General features: G+C 38.4%; 1 protein-coding gene across 2 annotated transcripts in view; it reads right to left on the reverse strand.

The window, feature by feature from the left end:
• LOC106093528 (uncharacterized) overlaps positions 1 to 22,133 on the reverse strand; it is a 66,738-nt gene that overhangs the window by 23,064 nt on the left and 21,541 nt on the right. The gene's annotated exons all lie outside the window — the stretch shown is intronic.

Below are 22,133 nucleotides of genomic sequence, written 5' to 3' on the forward strand. Positions count from 1 at the left end.
AGAACATGTTGTCTTGGCATAGGCGGAGCGATGAGGACCACGCCCACAAGGGCAGTGGAGACTATTCTAGATATCCGACCTATTGACATACAGATTAAGTGTGAGGCAGCCACTGCGGCTATGAGACTTAAAGCAATGGGTGAATGTATTGAGGATGGGAGCAGCTCATACCATCGCGGTAAAATCGAGGCAACGATAGGAAACCTGGAAGAAAAGGCAGGGGTTTCCGATCGGATACCTGAGATGAAACTTGATGTCGAGTGCGAGGCACTGCTGCCATCGGCACAGTCTTGGATTGACGGAACCATGTTATTGCCATCTGGAAGATCATGTTACACGGATGGATCAAAGCTAGAGGACATAGTGGGCCTGGGAGTTTACATTGAGAACCCAGGGACTGAGATCTGTTTTAGACTGCCTGACCATAATACGGTCTTGCAGGCAGAGATCCGGGCTATCACGGAATGCGTGAAGTGGTGTGGTGCTAACGCGAGGACGTCGAGTATGAAAATCTTTACGAGCAGTAAACAGGCCATAATGACAATAACAACCAGGACGGTCACGAACAGTTTTTGAATATAAGAAGGAGATTAACGACTTCTCTGAGGATGGCAAAATCCGCATCGTGTGGGTGCCGGGCCATAACGGAGTAAGCGGAAATGAAAGGGCAGACGATTTGGCGGTGAAGGCCAGAGGACTGCCAGATGTTTACCCGAAGCCTTTCGGCTCGACGCCGTCCGAGTTAAGGTTGTGGGCGACGAATGCGCAGCAACATTGTGGAACGAACAGCGAAACGGTTGGTAGGACGGCGAAAATCCTATGAGGGGATCCAGATCGTGAGAAGACGAAGCTATTACTAAAAGGAAGCAAGAAGGAGGTCAGTATAGCTATTGATATCATAACGGGACACATAGGTCTACGAGCTCACTTATGTAAAATCGGTGCGGCAAGTGATAGCATGTGTAAGTCATGCGGGGAAGATGATGAGAGCATTTCCTTTGTCACTGCCCGGCTTTCGCGTCTAACATATACCGGCACACAATACCAGACATGAACCAATTTAGGGGGAGTGGTATTGAAAACAATTAAGGATTTTCTTAGTATCACGGAATTCCTTACTGAAAATTTTCGTTTTTAGAGGTTACTTCATAGTTTTTTGAGCGCACAACAAGCCGATTAGTGGCTTAGGTGTATGTCCATAGTGGTATGAGCGGATTTATATCTGCACCCTCTTTTCAACCTAACCTAACAGCCATATCGGTCAATAACTTGATGTAGCTCATATATATGTATACATTAAAAAAAGCCATTCAAAGAACTTGACAAATGCGATACATGGTGGAGGGCATATAAGATTTGGCCCGGTCGAACTTAGCACGCTATTACTTCTTAATAATTTGCTTGTGTTTGTAATAGTTTTTATGTTTACTTATTTCCTTTTTCTTCTCTCTTGAGATGACTCTTATGAAAAAAACAAAAGAAAAGGTCAGATTTCTAATCGTTGCACCTAAAAACAATTATTTGGGAGAGGAAAAGATCATCTATAAGAATCTATTGTCTATGCTGTGCATTACATAGGGAAAATATCACCTCATCGATTGTTGTACACAATATGTTGTATCGAAAAGATCAGATCACTTCCCTATGACAATCAACTAAAAAAAATCCCCTGCAGGTTCCAATAAAAATGATGAGTAATACTCATTTGGACTCTTCGAAGAAAGACAAAACGTGTGACACAATTAAAAACCCTAGACTGAAAATCAAAACAAATAAAATAAAATGCAAACATAAACACATACCTCGTATCTATATATGTATATTGATACGTATCTATGCATGTATGCATTTATAAGTAGTTTTGCAGCCAGACTAAATAAAAATGATAACGCTGTATGAATGAATAACGGCGCCGTCGCCGACGCTTGGCTGTTAACAAACAGGTGGTTGATTCTGTTCTAAGTTCAATTCCGTCAACCATTGTCCGACTGACTATTCCTCCAGCTGGCAAGGGTTCGGGTACACCCGTGGAAAATATGCAGATAAAAAGGTCTATGAACATAAGTCTTCGAAATTGGAAAAGTATCATCACAACAAAAGTGAAAAGGTAGACCAAACCACACAAAATGTGTTGAATTGCGAAAAAAACAAATACATACTTGCAACAAAGAGAAATTCGAGCGCGCCAAGGGAGTCAATGTTGTTATTGAGCGCAAACGATTCAATGTGATACGCTATACGAGCCAAAGCGAAAACAAGCAACAAAGGCAAATATGCCAAAACAGAAACCAAAATAAACAAAAAAAAAACCCACAACAGCAAATTGCAATACAATGCTACTGCGCCATTGATAAGACTATATTTCTATTTCGTTTCATTGCATATTTATTCACAAAGAGGCACGGTGGTAAAAAAACGAAAAAATATGATAACAATTATTGGAATTGCCGATTTTTATAATCCGCAGTTACGGACAATACTTCATGCTTACTGGGGGATGTGCAAATCTTTACGCAATGTCTGCCACATCATCTCATAATCTACAAAAAAAAAAAAAAAAACATCGTATAGATAATTCTCAGCTGTGTTTAGAGAGAGCGGGTTATTCGAATTAGGACAGAATTCTTTAGTCGAAATGTGACAATAACGGTTATATATGGGGAAGAAATATATATGTGTTTGTATACATATGCGCACCTAAAGGTAGAGTTACATACCCCGCGCAGCACTTATGCGTACTTATGAGTGCATGTCAAAAAAATTAAAATAATAATTAAAATACAACAAATCACGCATTCATCTGACGGAATAATTAAACCAACTCTGATCTTTGCACGTGTTTCAGAGCGGAAAATATATGATTTGAGTATTTTTACTGTTCAAAAAGATTTGCAGTCCATAGGTCAGGATTCACTGAAGAAGGTTAAGCCGACGAACGGTCGATATGCAATTATTTTAATTTTTGGCAGTACTTGACATTTAGAATGTCTTCTTGTTCTCTTTTTACATTCATTCTTTGTTTACGTTTTCTCCTATATGATGACATTCTCAATCGGCAGAAGTGATCCAACCTTCTATTGGTGAATCCTGTCCTTAAGTTAGAGATTTTGTTGACAATTCCCATTGAAATTAATTTAAAAATGGCATAAATATGCCGATTTTTAGAAATTCGTGTGAAGTCAATGGCACAAGGTATGTAACTCTACCCAAAGAACGCATGAGGGTGCATTTGATTGCTTAAGCGTTCAAAAAGATTTGCAATCCATAGGTCAGGATTCACTGAAGAAGGTTAAGCCGACGAACGGTCGATATGCAATTATTTTAATTTTTGGCAGTACTTGACATTTAGAATGTCTTCTTGTTCTCTTTTTACATTCATTCTTTGTTTACGTTTTCTCCTATATGATGACATTCTCAATCGGCAGAAGTGATCCAACCTTCTATTGGTGAATCCTGTCCTTAAGTTAGAGATTTTGTTGACAATTCCCATTGAAATTAATTTAAAAATGGCATAAATATGCCGATTTTTAGATATTCGTGTGAAGTCAATGGCACAAGGTATGTAACTCTACCCAAAGAACGCATGAGGGTGCATTTGATTGCTTAAGCGCGCATAAGTGCTGCGCGTAGTATGTAAATCCAGCTTAATAGCTGGAACTATGTGCGTTTTCCACCGTTGAAACCCCATGTTTTTCCCGATTACTTGGTTGAAAAACTAGACAAATAACAATGAAAAAATAACAATTTTATTATAATTTTTCCATAAGTCGTGAGGGAATGTCCTACTGATTGAAATCAACAAGTTTTTTTGTTCTAAAATCTATGGGTTGCCCAAAAAGTAATTGCGGATTTTTTAAAAGAAATCTATGGGTTGCCCAAAAAGTAATTGCGGATTTTTTAAAAGAAAGTAAATGCATTTTTAATAAAACTTAGAATGAACTTTAATCAAATAAATTTTTTTACACTTTTTTTCTAAAGCAAGCTAAAAGTAACAGCTGATAACTGACAGAAGAAAGAATGCAATTACAGAGTCACAAGCTGTGAAAAAATTTGTCAACGCCGACTATATGAAAAATCCGCAATTACTTTTTGGGCAACCCAATATTATCTAAAATAGTAATCGACGAAAAAAGGTTGGGGATTCCTGATTTTTACTGAGGTAGGGTGTTACCAATCATATGGAGAGCGACAGACATTCAATTAATGGTGAACAAAGCCATTGTTGTCATTGGAGATTTTGCAACGCTGACGAGCACTATTTCTATGTTGTTCAAAACATGGAAACCTTCTCATTGATGACACTTGTGTATGTGTGTGTTACCAATGTCACACACACATACACATTTTGTTCACTAATACCCAATGTCTGCAGACACATTCCTCAGATTTTTTATGAAGATACCGTTGTCTCAGGTGAGGTGGTAGTTACATTTAGTTGAGGAGATCAATTGCATTTTTGTGGCAGTACAGTAAATTTCTTTTGTTCAAGACTAAAGTCAATATAAGTTTATTGCCAGTGGTAAAAAAAAAGAAAAAAAAAAAAAACAGATATACAACAGCTTTCGTGAAACATAAGGACAGTTATCTGGTATTTATTAAAATAATGGATTAAGTAGCCTTAGTTTTTTTTAACAAAGAAGGAAGAAAAAGATGATTTTCCTGCTTGATTTTGTAAATCATATCTCCGAGTTAAAATGACCAGTTCTACCATCCTCAATTTTGTTGTAGTCCATCTCAACAGTGATCTTTCCATGATGTCGCTGATTTTCGACACAACTTTGTTCGTTTCAGTAGTACGACGTCGTCCGCATATGCGATCATTCTAACACTATTTTCACTATTTTTTAGAGAATCGGCGAGAATACACATCCTTGGGGCGTTCCCATTATCATCCGTATTCTGACCACACTATCTCCAAAGTCCGCGTTGATAGTGTTGTCACGTAGCATACAGTCCGTCCACAGGGAGAAACTCGGCTGGATCCCCGTGCGGCTTAGAGCGGTGGCTGTCGACCCATCTTCTCGATATTTAATGCCCTCTCAATATTCAGGAAGATCGCGATCGCGTATTTCTTTAGTTAGAGAGCCGCCTCGACTTCTAGCATCGCTGCGTGGAGGGCAATCTCTTCGACCTGCCCTTAAGGTATGCATGTTGTGCCCTTGAACTTTGCCTGAAGTTCTCAACGTCAGATCCTCCCTTACCTTCAAATGTTTTTTTTTTTTTTTAATAGTTTTATTTGAAATGTTAAGTGCTACGTTTTGTAAAAAGCATAATTTTCACTTTACATTTACGATACATTTGTTCTACATTTACACTACATTTACGAGAGCATAACCAGGCCTTGCCACTATAACCTAAGCCTTAAAAAATATATTCCCCACTAAATTTGGATTTTGAAACGACGTCATATCAAATTTATATACCATCTATGTATCTAGATGGTTCTAGCTTTATTATATTGGAAAATTTTGTTAAATACTGCGACTTACATTTTATGAAATGTTTACCAAAAACATTAACAATTAGCCTTTTATTATTAAAAACGTAGTAGCAGTGAATCTGTTGTTCCAATTTGGTATTAATCAAAACAAGTGTACATACATAAATATGTACATATGTATATACACTCCGTAATCTTTGACCAAGAGTAAATTTAAAAACGACTGCGCTATTTCCTATCCGTTCACATTGGACATTTACTGGTTATCTCAAGGGGATGACACAATTATTTTGTTTAAACGCCCCCCTTTTTGACATTTGTGGGGTTAACAAAATTGACAGTAGTAATAAGTAAATGTCACTTAGATAGCAAAAAAAATATTGAATGAGTATCTGTACAAGTGACAAGTGATTATTTACTTGAGGATGCTCAAACATCATCACCATACACTGCCAGCAACAAAGTGAATTGTTGACCAAAGGCTTGAGACATTTTATGTTAAAAAAAACAATTGATTCAAGACGTTTATAAATGCACTGGTTCATTTTCGGCAAGAGAAAATATTTAAAATATTAAAAAAACGGTGCAAATGTTTGCCATTTTCAAAATGTCTTTTTTTAACGGTTCATGGTACCCTTTTGCTGAGACTTTATTAGACGTTACTCATTGAAGGTCTTTCCAAATTTGCCATGGCTGAAATTTATAATCTACTACTCGCTCTCTTTTACTTTATGAGAAGACCTTCTATGGCTGCTCGATGATGAACTGCTTTTTTTTTCTTTTACATTATGTACAATATATTTTTTTGTGTAATTATATATGGCTGGCTAAGATTGAAAAGTAAGTTTCAGACATTTATTTTTATTTTGTCCAGATGTGGTACAAAACACGTTGAAGCATATGGCTCTTCTGCATACTGTGCAACACTTATGAATCTTTTCCGCGCATGAATGGATGTTCCCAGTTTAGTTTCCTGTGCATAGTCATTTAATTCTACTCGGCATTGAGGAACCGTTGCTATTCGGCAGGCTGAACCAAGCTTCGAGCCATCGGTTTAGCAATAGGTACCAGTTCACAATTGTACTAGAATTTCTCTGATCCATTCCTGCATCTACGTCGTCAACTCGATTATTCGACAATGGCGAGTCTGACTATAATTCATACGCCACCTATTTAAGTCTCTTATACGCAAGTCCTGCTTATTTCTATGATGCTAAAGTTCAAAATCATCTCCCGTATTTGGTGTGGTTTTCGTGGCCCCACTTATGTCAAGATATCCACATTTTTGTATTTCGAGATAGCGATCCTCTGCTATCTTCATAGGTGAGCAAGCACGTACCGGGTCATAGGACCGATCGCCGGGTGAAAGTTAAGGTCATTCCTTATTTTAATGCGCCAATAACTCCCCTTGACATAACGAGTATCATAGGTACTCAACTCAGTATTTAGCTAAGAGTCGATGCTGCCAACAGAAAACATCTGCTCCAGACCCCTTATTCAAATTGGACTAATCCGTGTATATAGAGAGACCAGAGAAACCCAAAGCTACCTCTCCGAGAAGACAAACTCCAAGTCGCCGTCTAAGAAAGATCAGTCCGGCAACGCCAATGCCATGTAGTTGTCCCACGCCATCGGCCTACCGCAGAACAAACGAATGGCCGAAATCCGCAGCGCCCTCTATGTACAAGTGCAAAGGTCTCAGATAAAGAATGCGGATTCAGTACTGCTCTTGGAGAACTCCTCATCGCCCCTGATATCAGCACCACCACAATATTCTTTACTTTCTCCATCATCAACACTATCGTAAGAAAGTTCATTAATAACTTACTTACTTAAAGATGCATTACGACAGGCCTGTGATCTGTAGATCTAAAAATATGGGTCAGCAGAGGAACATCTCAAGGAAGTGTACTGTCTCCTATACTTTGGAATGTAGGCATTAACAATATATTATTGTTTCTGGAAGCTGTAAAAGTGGTCGTAGCTATTGCGGTTAGGGAAGTTTCCCAGCACTCTAAGAGATATACTTCAGGAAGCTCTACGTGCAACAGCGACGTGGTCTAGGTGTAAATCTGTGCAAGACAGAAGTTGTTCTTTTCAGCAGGAGATCAAGTTTCCTACAATGGCACCTGTCTCCTTGGGAGGAGAGAATGTTCCATTTACTGAAAGCACACACTATCTGGGTGGTTTGTTGGGCAGGAAATTGAACTCCAACTCCAACCTTTTGGAAAAGGAAAGAACGGAAACTCTTGCCAGAAGTTGGGGACTTAAACCGCGTGCCATGCACTGGGTATATAATGCAGTTGTCAGACCTATAATGCTATATGGTCTGTGGCCTGGTGGACGGTGCTTAAAAAATCCAACTACAGTTCAATGCTCAACCTTCATCATATGGAAACAATGATGTCAACATACAACTTTTTTCCACCAAAACAACGCTTTACACGCTAAATAAAAAGTTTAGTTACAATTAAACAAATTTGTAACACTGTTGGAAACATTGTGAGATTTCATAAAATTTAATTGATGTTTAGCAACATTTTCCGCACAATCGAAGTTAAGAAGCATCCCACCACTATCCGCTTCCTGTGGACGCCCTCGGTAGCTCCCAGCTAAACTTCTCCTGTGTGGTGATTATAGCCACACCATGTTTTTTGTGGTAGTCCCTGGCTCGACTCACATATAACATCGTTCGCATAAAATATTACACCAAAAGCTACAACGTCAAGGATCCTTATCAGAGCCTTTACTTAGTATCCAACTCAACCTAACTGGCAATCCAGCAATAGTTGGGTAAATATGGGTAATATTAGGGGCTCGTCTACCATGGTAGGTGTGAGTTTTTAACACACAACTTAACATTTCATACAAAAAATCAAGTGTGGCTTTAGAGCCCCATATCGAAATTTCCTTCAGAAAATGTGACAACACATTTGGTACTTTAAACTTTTCCATAATTGGAGCCCAAGTGTTGAACACAAAGAGGGAACAGTAAGAAAACCACAAATTAAAAATAACTACCTAGGTATATGAAAAATAACGAAAACGTGCCATGACCAGTCAACGTGACAGCGTTTGTCACAATAAAAATGCGTTGTTTTCTTGTTGTCGTTTATTTTTTTTTACTTTGCTTTCATTTGAATTGAATTGTTTGGTAAGAGTACTTCGTGTTAATAGGAGAGGAAAAACCACATGTTTATTTGTATGTAGGCATGCACACGTTTTGCGTTAAATCAATGCATTACTCACTCACGCGTACTTGCAACAAGGGTACATATGTAAGTAGACATTTGTTATTTGTTTATTGTTGTTTTCATTTTTTAGAAAAGGCTCTCAACGAGACTAATAATGCTTAGGTATCCAATATAATGACATATTAAATGTAGGCAATACCATTTCGAGGTTAAAATTTCAATGTGACACTACTTTCGCATCCATAGATAAGTAGATAAAGTCATGTTAACATTGACATAACAACATATAACGAATTCAAAACTACAGAATACTTGAGGAATGTTTTTATTATTGCCATGTAGCATACATAAACATTCAAAGATTGTAGAAGTACACATTAACAAATACAGACAAAAACAAATTATTAGAACGTCCACATAATCTCAGAGAATTGAAGGAAGACCAGACAAACACACAACGGTAAAGAAAACGGTAGATGCATAAAACAATAACTTTAAGGTAGCCAACGGACTTTATTTACCACCTCACTCAGATTTCTTTTTTTTTTTCGAGACATAGCTGTGTTCGGGAACTCAAAAGTTTGTGCAAATTTCACATACATATTTTTAATCGTTCGCGTACTTTATTTGCCAGCAGAAGAGAGCGCGAGAGAGAGAATAAATGTTGACAGTTAGAAAATAGTAACCTGCAAATTTCTACGGGGACTTTTTTTGCCAGCAGAAATTTGCAACTTTGAACAGATGTTTTGTAAAGGTCAGCTGTTTTATGTAAAGTAGCCGTTACATGAAAATACAAAAGCTAACCGCAAAATGGATCAAGAAAGCTGAGGTAAAAAAAAAATGTAAATATTGTTTATTGGTAATTATTAAATATGTTTCATTTTTATTTACTTTTGATGAAGATTCATGGCAGCAGCTAGGGATCAGGTACAGAAAACTCGACAAATTTGTAATTTTACCTCAAGTCGGTTGTTCTACATTAAAAGGTAAGTGCAAAATTTGGAGATTTATTTGGAAAATATTGACAAATTGGAACATCGTATTCTTCCAGACCCCAAGAAAAGAGCAATTCTAGGTTTCTTAAGTGTTTTGATGGAATCATCCTCATCGGAAAGCAAAGATGAAACCAACACCGTTCCTTAGATGCCGCCATGGGATTAAGTGGGTCTGGCTGGGCAGTTAAAAGTGACGTACATTGGGATTGGAAAAATTAGTGCGAATTAGTCTGCCAATTGTGAACGGATACAGATATCTTCAATGATAACAAAGTGTCCGTAGCCGCCACATGAGCAAATATAAAGCTCCATTAGCCTCACATAAGTGGTCGTAGCAATTTATCTAGTCACAATATCCAAAAGCATTAGTTGGTTATAGTCCAAGATATCTTTGTCAGCACACCAAGTCTATTTTTCGAGCCTTCGAAATGCATGCTGATGCTCAGCGAATGGAAATTGTCCAACAAGAGGAGCGGAAGGAGTAGTCCCTCATGCGTCTTGGCTACTAATGAGAGAAGGGAGATTGGTCTGTACGAACTGTCAGGTTTCAGTAGCAGTCCATCTTCCAAACATCGGGTAATTTAAAATTGTTCAGATAGGCTGAGAACAGTTGTAAGGTAATCGAATCCAGGCATATCCAGATTCAGCAGCATTAGTGTAGAGATTCTGTCTGGAACCAGCGCTTTGGGCGACTTGGCGCCACGGATGATATTCGTAGCTTCGAGCCCGGTTGTTGTTGTTGTAGCAATGTGTTGTACACTGAAAGACTCCATCGGGCCAATGCGGTACATACAACCAGCTGCAATGGGATTGCACGGTACATTGTGATGGCTGTCCCGCGGCGCGAAGATCACGGATATACAAATGGCTCCCCTTCTAGCCTTTTCACTCTTGGGTCAATAAATTGCAGTTTATCTAAGGAAAATACCCCACAAATATCGCCAGTATTTTTTATTTAAAAAAATTGTTTTCCAAGCAAGTAAATAAAAAACGAACCAAAACAAAAATCAGCTGTGTTTCTGCAAATTTTTACTGAAAGTCGTTCGTGTACTTTTGTTGCAATTTTTTTAAAGAGAGTAAAATGGCTCTTACTCTCCTGCACATTTTTACTGGAAAAGTACGCGAACAAACCTGTTATTAACGCTCGTTTTGTACCACCCAGTCGAATAACCCAGATGAGGATACTTGTCTTCTTTGCTCCGATGCTACAGAAATCAGTAGGTTGTTCAACGAATATAAGCGGAATTTATAACTAAAACACTAAAGCAATGTAGCTTAAGTGTCGGTTTTGGTAAGCTGTGGTCTAGTATCAAGTCACCAGAAATGGTCCGTACAACAATATTTTAGGTTTTATACTGTCAAAAGGTTGTAAACGTCGTTTATGTATTTGTATAAAACGTATAAAAAGTAGTAAACGTCATAAACCTCGAAAAAGTCATGCTACTTGTATAGTTTCGACGTCATATCGTTATTTTAGATTTGTTGTTGTTGATATTTTAACATTCCAAAAATTTTAATTATGAAAAAAAGTTTTTGCTTTAAATGTTTGTATAGTCACAGGTCCTTGAGGACGACGTTAAGATATTATCAACTATCACCAGCATTATTGAGGGGAACAACAACTGAATATGTTTTTGATGTTCTCGCCAGGGGTTCGAACTCAAACGTTTTCTGTTATAGACACACCTTCTAACTTATGAACAAGAGTGGCCACAATTATTAGTTCACGAAGGTTTAAAAATGGAATAGGAAAGAATCTCTCCGAGCCATTCAATACCAAACGAGGTTTCAGACAAGGATACAGCTTATCGTGTGATTCATTTAATATCCTGTTGGAGAAGACTATATTAGATGCAGGTGCGAATATATATGGCACACTACTTACAAGACAACCCATGCTTCTCGACTATGCCGACGACATCGATATCATGGGTCGGTCATCGGAAGTAATAACTGCAGCCTTGGAAAGAATTGAAAGGGAAGCAGTGGAAATGGGTCTGACAGTAAATGGATATAAAACGAAATGGATGGTATTAACTCCCAAAACGCCTTGTACAACCGATGAGAGAAAGAAAATGGAAAAATTTGGTAACCACAACTTTGAGATAGTCAACAAATTTATCTACCTCGGCACCGCCATAGCCGAAACCAATAACACCAGTTTTGAGATAAAGCGAAGAATAATACTGGCAAACATATGCTACTTTGGATTGAGTAAGCAGTTTAGAAACAAGGCCATCTCTAGACAGACGAAGATCACACTATACAAGACACTGATACTACCCGTTTTGTTATATGGCTCTGAGGCATGGCAACTTGAGCAGACGAGGCAGTGCTTGAAGTGTTTGAGTGAAAGATTCTTCTTAAAATTTATGGACCAGTTTTTATTGATGGAGAGTATCAGCGTCGCATGAACCACGAACTGTATGAGCTGTATGATGACGTTAACATATGTAAACGTACTCGTATCAAAATAAAATGGTTGCATTGGCTAGGTCATGTTGTTAGAATGAATGAAGAAGCTCCAGCAAAAAAGTCTTTTGAAGGCGATCACGATGGTACAAGCGAACCGCGAAGGCAACGAGTCCAATGGCAAGAACAAGTGGTGCGAGACACCTCGAAACTTGATGTCAGAGATTATAGAAGGACTGCAGAATATCGAGGCGCTTGGAGTGATGTTCTTCGTTCGGCTAATGGGAGATATGTTCTGTCATAGCCAATTAGGGTAAGGCGGTTATCCGCGCTGCGGCAGTGTTATTGTGGTTAAACTACGTTCCGGCAATTGCAGTCGGCTCAAGTCCTATTGGGCTGAGATTAATGCCAACGTGCTAGATGTGTGTGTGTGGATCACGTAGCCCGTGGCACCTGTCCACCCAATCCTACTCGACTTATAGCATTAGACCGCAGTATTTATATCGTGGGCCATGGAATCATAGTTAATGTCCTAGCTACTTAAAAGCGCATCACTCTTAGGTAGCCAGGAGAAGGACATTAGAGAAAATGTCTGGGAAAAAATGCATCCCCACGATAATTTGAACCCCAGGAACGCGAATCTGAAGTCCGTTTTTGGGACAAAGGCCCCTGGGCCCCCTTGGGACCAAACCCTTCCAGGTATTTACGAGCAGATTACGAAGAAAAGAAAGAAATGTGATTAAATTGGTCAGTTTATCTACCAATCCTTTACTATTATCGCCCAATCACCACGTCACAATATCTTCGGGAACAATTTTTATCATTCTTGCTAATAAAGTTAGGTCCGGTTCGATCGAAATCAAAATCAGAAGTAAGAATTGAATGAACGGTGCGTGTAGTAGGTCAAATAATGTAATAGGTACATGAATTTGGTAATGTTATAATGTACTAAACGTAATAGGTATTAAAAAATTGTACTTGTTTGGTGATCCCAAAAAAAAAAGAGCCGCAGGCGAAAAATTTCCAAAAAAATTGAGATTTTTTTGACAAATTTTTAATTTTTTCTAAATATGGTATATTTCGCAAAATAAAGAAAAATTGCGCATTTTTTTGATTTTTTTTATGTAAATTTGTTTTTTTTTTTTGAAAAATTAAGAAGTGCCGCAGGCGAAACATTTGGTGTTTGGCCCCTAGGGAAGTCCAGGAGCCTTTGTTCCAAAAAAAGACTTCAGTTTCGTGTTCTTGAGGTCAACCCACATCTACATACTACATTTTGGTGAAATCGGACGTTCTTGAGGTCAAACCCACATCTACGTACTACATTTTGGCGAAATCGGGCGTGTGCCCTATAGAGTGCATTTTTGCCGACATCGGGAGTTGCTTTACAATTCGTCTTCTGCAGATCTCCAGTATGTATAAAATGAATCAGATTTCTCAGTTCGAGAGTTTCCCTTCAGAGTAACAAACAAAAAATTATATTTCCAAAAAAAAAAACATTTGACATCTCCTGCTGATGATTTTTCTTGGACGAAAATGAAATCGCGATACAGGAAACAAGTCAAATGCTTCCAGCAACAACACACCTTTTGCTGATTTTTAAATTTTTTTTTTGCTATTCTTTGAATAGAAAGCACTAAACAATGGTCTAAAGCCGGACAATATGCTGCAATATAATCTCAATAAGATTTTAAGACCAAATAAAGAATGCGCAAACAGACAAACCAAACGAAAGGCACATCGCATGTGGTGTAGGTCACTGCCTATACACAAAAACAGCACTGGCAGAATCAACCGTTAGGCGATCGCCGCGCGAAGAACAAAAGAGTTTTGCAAAAGATGTTTGTGTTTGTTGCTATAAGCATCGTTGGATAAGTTGGATTTGAATAAGGGAAGTAAGATTTGATTTGTTTTCTATTGCGCTTATAAAACAAGTCGACTTAAAAGAGTTCTGTTCAAACTCAGATGTGTGCTTTACAACTTACTCTAGTTGGAATGATCCATTTGACATCTCCTGCTGATGATTTCTTTTTTGCTGGGTCGAAAATGAAATCGCGATACAGGAAACCAGTCAAATGCTTCTAGCAAGCAACAACACACTTTTTGCTGATTTTTAAATGTTTTTTGCTTTGCTATTCTTTGAATAGAAAGCATTAAACAATGATCTAAAGCTGGACAATATCCTGCAATGGAATCTCAATAAGATTTTAAGACCTAATCAAGAAATGGCAAGCAGACAATTTCGAACAATTTAAAATGCATGATTTTATAACATTCATCCTTCGTCTTACAGTATTGCAGAACTTCAGACCTTACTCAGATTTCCAGCAGAAACATTTATACACTTACATCTGTTAGAGAAAAATGAACGAGGAAGTATTCAAAATGAGGCCTATAAATAGAAATCTATTTATTGAAAAATGTATAGAATTTATGTCCATCACAAAATAAACCAGAACGCAAAAGGTTGCTACCTTGCCTAGATTCATATGTCCATGGTGATGAAAATGAAACAGAAGAAAATTCCCCTCTTTTAATGACACCTAATTTAAAAGTTAAAAAAATATATAACTAAACCATCTAGCATATTGAATTGTAAGTCAATTTATATGGTAGTTCGACTTTGGATGCCTATACTTCCTATATACTTTATACACTTACATATATACATATATGGGAGAATATAATTTCAAAATGTCATGTTCACTTTGATCACTCACTCCCCTTATTGGTTCGTCAAAGGAAATGAAGAAAATTGCCCGGAAAGCTACAACAGAATGGATAACAACACTGACACACAGCCATATACTATGTTAATATGTTCCAGACGGCAATATCTTTGCGAGGAGTATATTGACCTGTACGCACCAGAGATTGTTGCGTTTTTCGTCTTATTCACTCACCATTAATTGAGGTTGGTCGCTGAACACGTCGTCGTCTTCGTCGGTCGGCACATTGTAGTGTGTAAACATTTTTTAATGTTGTTCTTGGTTTCTTGGATCTTTGTCTGCCTGTCTTTCTGTTTTTGTACATTAACCATAAGATCATTAGAGTGGAAATTCTTCAGAAACCGAAATGGAGAAAAATAGCAAAACAAGAAGATCGACAGTGTGGAGTTAGTAGAGATATGTACATAAATACAAAACAAGCCTACAAAATATAAGAAGAATGTATGGAAGTTTATGTATGTATGTACATTGTATATACATACTATTTTATTTATGGTTATGCTTTCCATAAGACCAGAAAATAAAGGGTTATTTCAAAAGAACTATCTTTTGAACGGGAATCTCGGTAAGGAAACAAAACATTTTGATTTCGTCTAACGCAATTCTCTCTCTTGCAAATCACAGGGCACTATTAACGCTAGCTCTTATGACGGCTTAGCAACGTTTTATTTTATGAAGGCAAACCTTCTAAACCGCGTTCGTGTCTTATAAACAAACAATAAAAACACTAATGCATTTTGCATTCTATTGTATTACATTAGTATGTAATGATGCATAATGAGAACATCATTATTAGTTGCCACTGTGTTTGTATTATAATGCAAGTGGACAGAGTATGAGTTTTCATAGAGAGCAGATTACAGTTACATTTATGTCTCTATCACTGTTATATACATTTTACGCATAAAGTTAACATAAAATCTATACCTGCCGTTGTGGGGGCGTTAGTGTTAGTGGGCTGCTGAAAATCGATAATTGTTGCCTGAAGCGGCATTTAAATCGATTCCGTTATTTGCCTAGGCTGGCAACTTTTCTTGTCTACATTAGAAAGCAATCGACATTGATGTGGCATTAATCCCAAAGTGTTCATTCTAGCAAAAATTCTGTACAAGGCGAATTGTAAAGTATGAGTTTTCATAGAGAGTAAATTCCTGTAACATTTATGTCTCTATCACTGTTATATACATGTTACACATAAAGTTAACATTAAATCTATACCCGCCATTGTGGGGGCGTTAGTGTTAGTGGGACTGCTGAAAATCGATAATTGTAGCCTGAGTCGGCATTTAAATCGAATCCGTTGTCTGCCTAAGCTGGCAACTTTTCTTGTCTACGTTAGAAAGCAATCGACATTGATGTGGCATTAATCCCAAAGCAAAAAAAAACGAACGAAGCTTTCATAAATTCCCCCCAGTGCTACGATTTTTGTCATTAATATAGGATGTGTACAAGATTTGCTCGATATAGCATCTACATCAAGTCAGGTGATAATTGTCAATGGCTTTGAACTTAAAGTGGTCTGTGTAACATTTAATTTACAAATCTAACCGGTTCGATTTAACACACTCATGTGCTTCAAATTCTTATCAAAAAATCTCAATACATGTGCTAACTACAATAATAAGTGGCACACTGAGAGAAAAAGGGTTCTTTCCAAGTCGATAAACACTTTCTATTTGTTTAAATCCATGCATTAGAGTGCGTTATAAGACCGCACCTTTAAAGCAACCGCAGAGTGCTTAGAAGATAGGAGCTGGTCACACCATTACGGGATAATCGTGGAGACGATGGAATACCTAAATGCATTGGAAGAAGGTTTGGATCGGATACCTGAGACGATACTTGAGGTCGAGTGCGAGACGCTATTGCCAGCAGCACAATATTGGATTAATGGAATTCTAGTATTGCCATCAAACAATTGTATGCTAGTTGAATGGATCAAAGATAGGGGGCAGCATAGGTCTGAGCGTCTTGCAGTCGGAAATCCGGATGATAACGAGATATCTTTACGGGCAAGTCACGGACGTTCTTGAAGTTCAAAAAGAGATTAACGACTAACATTTTCCAAGAATGGCACGATGCGCATAGTTTGGTTACTGGGCCAGACCATAATACGGGGGAACGAGAGGGCAAACGACTTGGCCATCGGCGATTTTGGCAAAAGCGAAGCCTTTAAGGACGACGCAATCAGAGTTAAGGGCGTGGATGTTGAGCGCGCATGTTGCACTGTTATACAGTTAGAAGGTCGGCTGGACCACAAAAGTCTTATGGGTGCATACCAAAGAAGATTGAAAATCTACATACCATTAATAATCCAACTCTCCGTCGAATTTGGGAGATCAGACTGGCGGACGTCATTAATGGGAATAGGGTGGCCGATCTATTAAAAGCTAGGGCCTATTAAATGCTAGATCTAGAAACCAGCCCGTTCTCAAGGTCTTTTCCCACTCAGACCGTGGGTTGTATATGTGGTGGCGCGGCCGGCAAGGGCTATTATTGCGCTGTGCGATTTACAGAATCCCAGATATATGATCTGTTGGAAGTAGGGATAAACTCATGACTCAAGTGTCTTTACGACCGGGGAAAGAAAAGATATCGACCTGTAAGACTCGCCTAAGTCTGCAGATTTCCCTAGCTGGAAAACTGGGTCCAACCGCACCATTTTTCATATCTCAGGTATTACTAGGATGAGTAGTTCTGGCTCTATTAAGATTCGGCAGATGCAATCGGCTCAACTCTTACAGAGCAAGGATTGATGTCAACGTGCAGAATGTGTGTACCAATTGTGACCCGGCACCACACGACACGCGTCACCTATTTAACTGCCCAGTCAGAACCAATCGACTCTAAAACAGATACCTCTGGGCGCACTTCACCTTGGTCGCAGATTTCCAAGATCTGGATATTCAACAGAATCAAGTAAACGAAAAATAGAATACAACATATTTTAATAATAACAACAACAACAGCAAGTAGGTTGAAGATGGACAAAATAAAAGTTTCTGTCAGTTCAACGTCATAAGCGCACATGCTAAACTCTGCGCTACGGTGGCCTCCAGGTACTCTACTCCTGTATCACCCACATGATTGGGCGATATTCTGTCAGCACCAATAGCTTTTGGAGGTTGGCATTTCAAATGTCTTTAGCAACATCGTCGACTATTCATAGCTAGCATCGATTTGGAGCTTCATTGCATTCTTTTCTAAAAGACTGTCGCGACTTGACACACCCAAACGAAGAATATCCCCATCTTATATCGAGTTGTATGGCATTTACTTGCAGAGGTGCTTGAAACAACATGGCACAAGGCTTGTTTATGAAGAGATGTCAGGTTGTGGCATTGCGTTTGGAGTGGATTGCAAAGGGAGGCCTCTTATTACAGCATATTTTCCCAATATTCTTTTTATACCCATCACCATAGGGCAAGAGTATACTAATCAAGTCATTTCGTTTATAACACCTCGAAATATTCGATTCCACATTCTGATGTCAGTCCGTCCGTCTGTCGAAATCACAATAGCGGTCGAACGCGTAAATCTAGCTGGTTGAAATTTTGCACATATACTTACTATTGATTGGGGACTGCAAATGGGCCATATCAGTTCAGATTTAGATATATCACTCTTATAAACCGATCTCCCGATTTGAGCCCTTCTTGAGCCCTTCAAGCCGCAATTTTTGTCCGATTTAGCCTAAAATTGAGTATGTAGTGGTCTGTTATGACTTCCAACAACAATGCCAAGTAGGGAATAAATCGGTCTATAAACTGATAAAGCTTCCATATAAACCGATGTCCCGATTTGACTTGGGCCCTTACAAGCCGCCATTTTCGTCCGATTTGGCTGAAATTTGTATATAGTGTTCTGCTATGACTTCTAAAAACTGTGCCAAGTTCGGTCCGAATCTGTCTATAACCTGATATAGCTCCCATATAAACCGATCCCCCGATTTGACTTCTTGGACCCCTACAAGCCGCAATTTTTGTCCGATTTGCCTGAAATTTTGAACGTTGTGTTCCATTAGACTTCCAACAACCTTGCCAAGTATGGTCCAAATCGGTCTATAACCTGATATAGCTCCCATATAAACCGATCTCTCGATTTGGCTTCTTGAGCCCTTACAAGCCGCAAGTTTTGTCCGATTTGGCTGAAATTTTGCATGCGATATTCCGTCCAAGTACTGTGGCAAATACGGTCCAAATCATTCCATAACCTAATATAGCTCCAATGTAGACCGGTCTCTCGATCATTCTTGTTCGGTTTCTAGAAGCTTTTTTTTTTAGCTGGTTTGACATAAGTTTGGTATGTATAAAAAAAAATTATGCCCTTCAGCTAGTGGTGGTGGGTTCCTACGATTCGATGCGGCCGAACTTAGCACGCTTTTATTTGTTATATTTTGCTTTTCGATTTACAGACAAACCAACAGGGCGAGATTGTCTAAAAACTTTACGATGATCAAGAATGGGTTTTTTTGTTGTGCTTTGCAGCATACTACTCAAAGAGGTTACACACACACACACACACACACACACACACACACACACACACACACACACACACACAAAAAGCATTAACCGCGAACCTAATTACCCTATTGTTCAAACGGATTGCAAGACAGCTATACGTTGTATACGTAAAGAAAGTACACAACAACAAAAAATTCCCACATATTTCAAAATGCAGACACAGAAGTATGGAGTCGACGATTGTGCCATACCAAATGTAGACTCCGGGTACTTCACTCAAACCAGAACAGTATAGACAACCAAAGAAATGGTAGAGTAAAACTCAAACACAACGTAGGAAGGAAAGCAAATACAAGAGAAAAAAAACAATAACTATACCGGGCCAAGTTTCGTGGTTGGTTTCTAGCAGCAAGAGCAAATGGAGGGAAAAAAACCAACTATCACAACAACAACAACAACAATGGCTTAAATATAAAAGCTATTTAAGCAAAAAACAAAATGAAAAAAGTTGTTCTGAAAAAAAAAAGACCAAAGTAATTGGAGGCACAACTAGATAAAGTGTCATTCCAATGAATACGACAGTAATGGCTTCAGCAACAACAAAAGAAAGGCAACACAAAAAACGTTAATAACATTAAAGGTGAGTGAGTGAGTGAGTGGTTGTCTATTGATGGGACCCCGGTAGAGATTTGTGTACTTTTTTTGCCTCTAGCTTGGGAATGGTTCCGACCACATGAAATTACCACAGGCAGGATTGTCCAGATAGGCAGAAAAGAAGAAGTCATGTTCTTCATTTGTAACAGGAATACCACAACGAGTGGAAATTGTCTGTGGCTAGGCTACTTTAACCTTCTAACGAATCTATTGACGCGATTTAACCGCCGCTGTCGCTTTAGCTTGACATTGCTGCTGATGAACTGATATTGTGAACTTACAGCTCATAATGAGGTTTGATCATTGCCCACTACCATCTATCTCTCTTAGTCGTTGTGGTCGGTCGTCGTCGTCATCGTCATCTTTATTCTTTCCAATGTAAGTAATTATCTTTTGAATTGTTTGTTGTTTACTTTTCTCTTCTTTGTTAGCAAGCTGGCTGACTGGTTGGCTGGCTGACTGGCTATTTGGTTGCTCGTCATCGCCGCTGTCTTTATCGTCTTTCTCGTCGCCGTCTCTTCACGTTCTCTGATTTGGCTTCTTCCACTTAATCATCATAATGAGGTTAATGGCAATGAATGGGATACCAAAGCAAAATTCTTAAAAATAAATACATGTATAAATGTTTGTTTTGCGGTTTTGAGATCTAAATAATGTATTCCACCTCACTACACCACACCACACAACTCTTTTGCCATATTATTATTATCAAACATTTTGATGACGAAGACCCCAAAAAAAGAAATCAGAACAGAGGGTTATTTCAAAACAAATGCTTCAAAACAATCAGAAAACCAAAAACTGGATTGATCTGTTTGCTAGTCTGCACTGATTTTTATGGCCAAATTCTATCATCCATCCAACGGTGGAGAGTGAGTAATCATCACAAACAAGTTTCTAGTGAAATAACAACAATCATCGAAATTTTTCTAAGAAAAGATGTTATGGAAGCATTTTTTTAATATGTTTAATGAAGACATGCAAATTTCCTTAATGTTTAATGTGTTAATTTTTTAAAAGGCAAGGTAGTCCGCTTTTCCAGCTCACTTGGTCCATACTGGCAATTCTCGCCATAGTTAAATTGCCAAAAATAAGCCTGCAAAAGCTGAGTTTAAGCAAAAGCTAAATCCAAAGTGAATTTTATGCTTTTACGATCTTATCCTTCGGGGCCATCAGATACTGAATACGCTGATTGTACATGATACTCATAAAGTATATTCTTAATATATAGGAATGCTGTTGAAGCCACTTCAACAGCGAACAACTCCAGACAACAAGATTGCGCCATCTGCAGCATTTTATAGAATTACCTTATGTTACACTAATTAAATTGGCAACGCCACAACAAATTATCATGATGATCTATCATCTGTTTTTTCGCTGGCATCTGTCATGGTCCTTAGTCATCAATAAATCTTGCATTGAAACATAAAGTGAAAAGTTTTATTTTCTTTTTTTAAGTTCCCCCATATTGGGGCGAACTTAAACAAATGCTTTCTAATAGAATAGGTTGAGTTGATTTGGCCGTCTGTATATTAAACAGACTTAATTAGACTATTTAAGTCGATTGTGATACCAGGCCTCCGGTGCGAATCGAACCCACGACCCGCCACAATTCGAACAGCAGACCCTTAAAAGCCGATTCCCAAAAAAGGTGAGGCGAAAAACCCTACAAATCACAAGCCAATTGTTATGGAGAGCATGGTTAACCAACATCTTGTGAGATACATAGAGTCTCACAGCCTTTTTAGCAAAAGATAGCTGATAGGCAGTTTGGATACCGTTCTACTGCGGTGTTTAAATGTCGTTCATAAGCAAGCAAAATAACAAAACAGAGTAACTATGGTCTTTGTTTACATGTACGATATGAATCATATGGAAATCGCTCTTCGGGAGACTTAATGGCATTACTGTCGGAACGTTGTAGTCGCTCTATCCACCAGTTTGATAAGCATTCTGTGTCATTCGACCATTGGCCCAGTGAATAAGGAAATGGGGACAGTACGCCCATTATATATGAGTCTCGCTCCCAGGATTTATTCGTCTTTTCCGAGTGGGTAGAATGAACAGAGTAGACTTTAGGGCACAGAAGACGCAGTGCTGTTTTATTGACCCACTGCAATCTTCAATATCTATCAACGGTATAGACATTTAGAAATTAGATGCTCTTGATGTTCTGAACTTGAAGATGCGGTGCGATGTCCGTTGGTCAAAGCATATATTCAAAGTGTGAAAATAGCATCCAA

The sequence above is a fragment of the Stomoxys calcitrans genome, chromosome 2 (assembly GCF_963082655.1).
Source record: "Stomoxys calcitrans chromosome 2, idStoCalc2.1, whole genome shotgun sequence".
In the NCBI taxonomy this organism is placed as follows: domain Eukaryota; kingdom Metazoa; phylum Arthropoda; class Insecta; order Diptera; family Muscidae; genus Stomoxys; species Stomoxys calcitrans.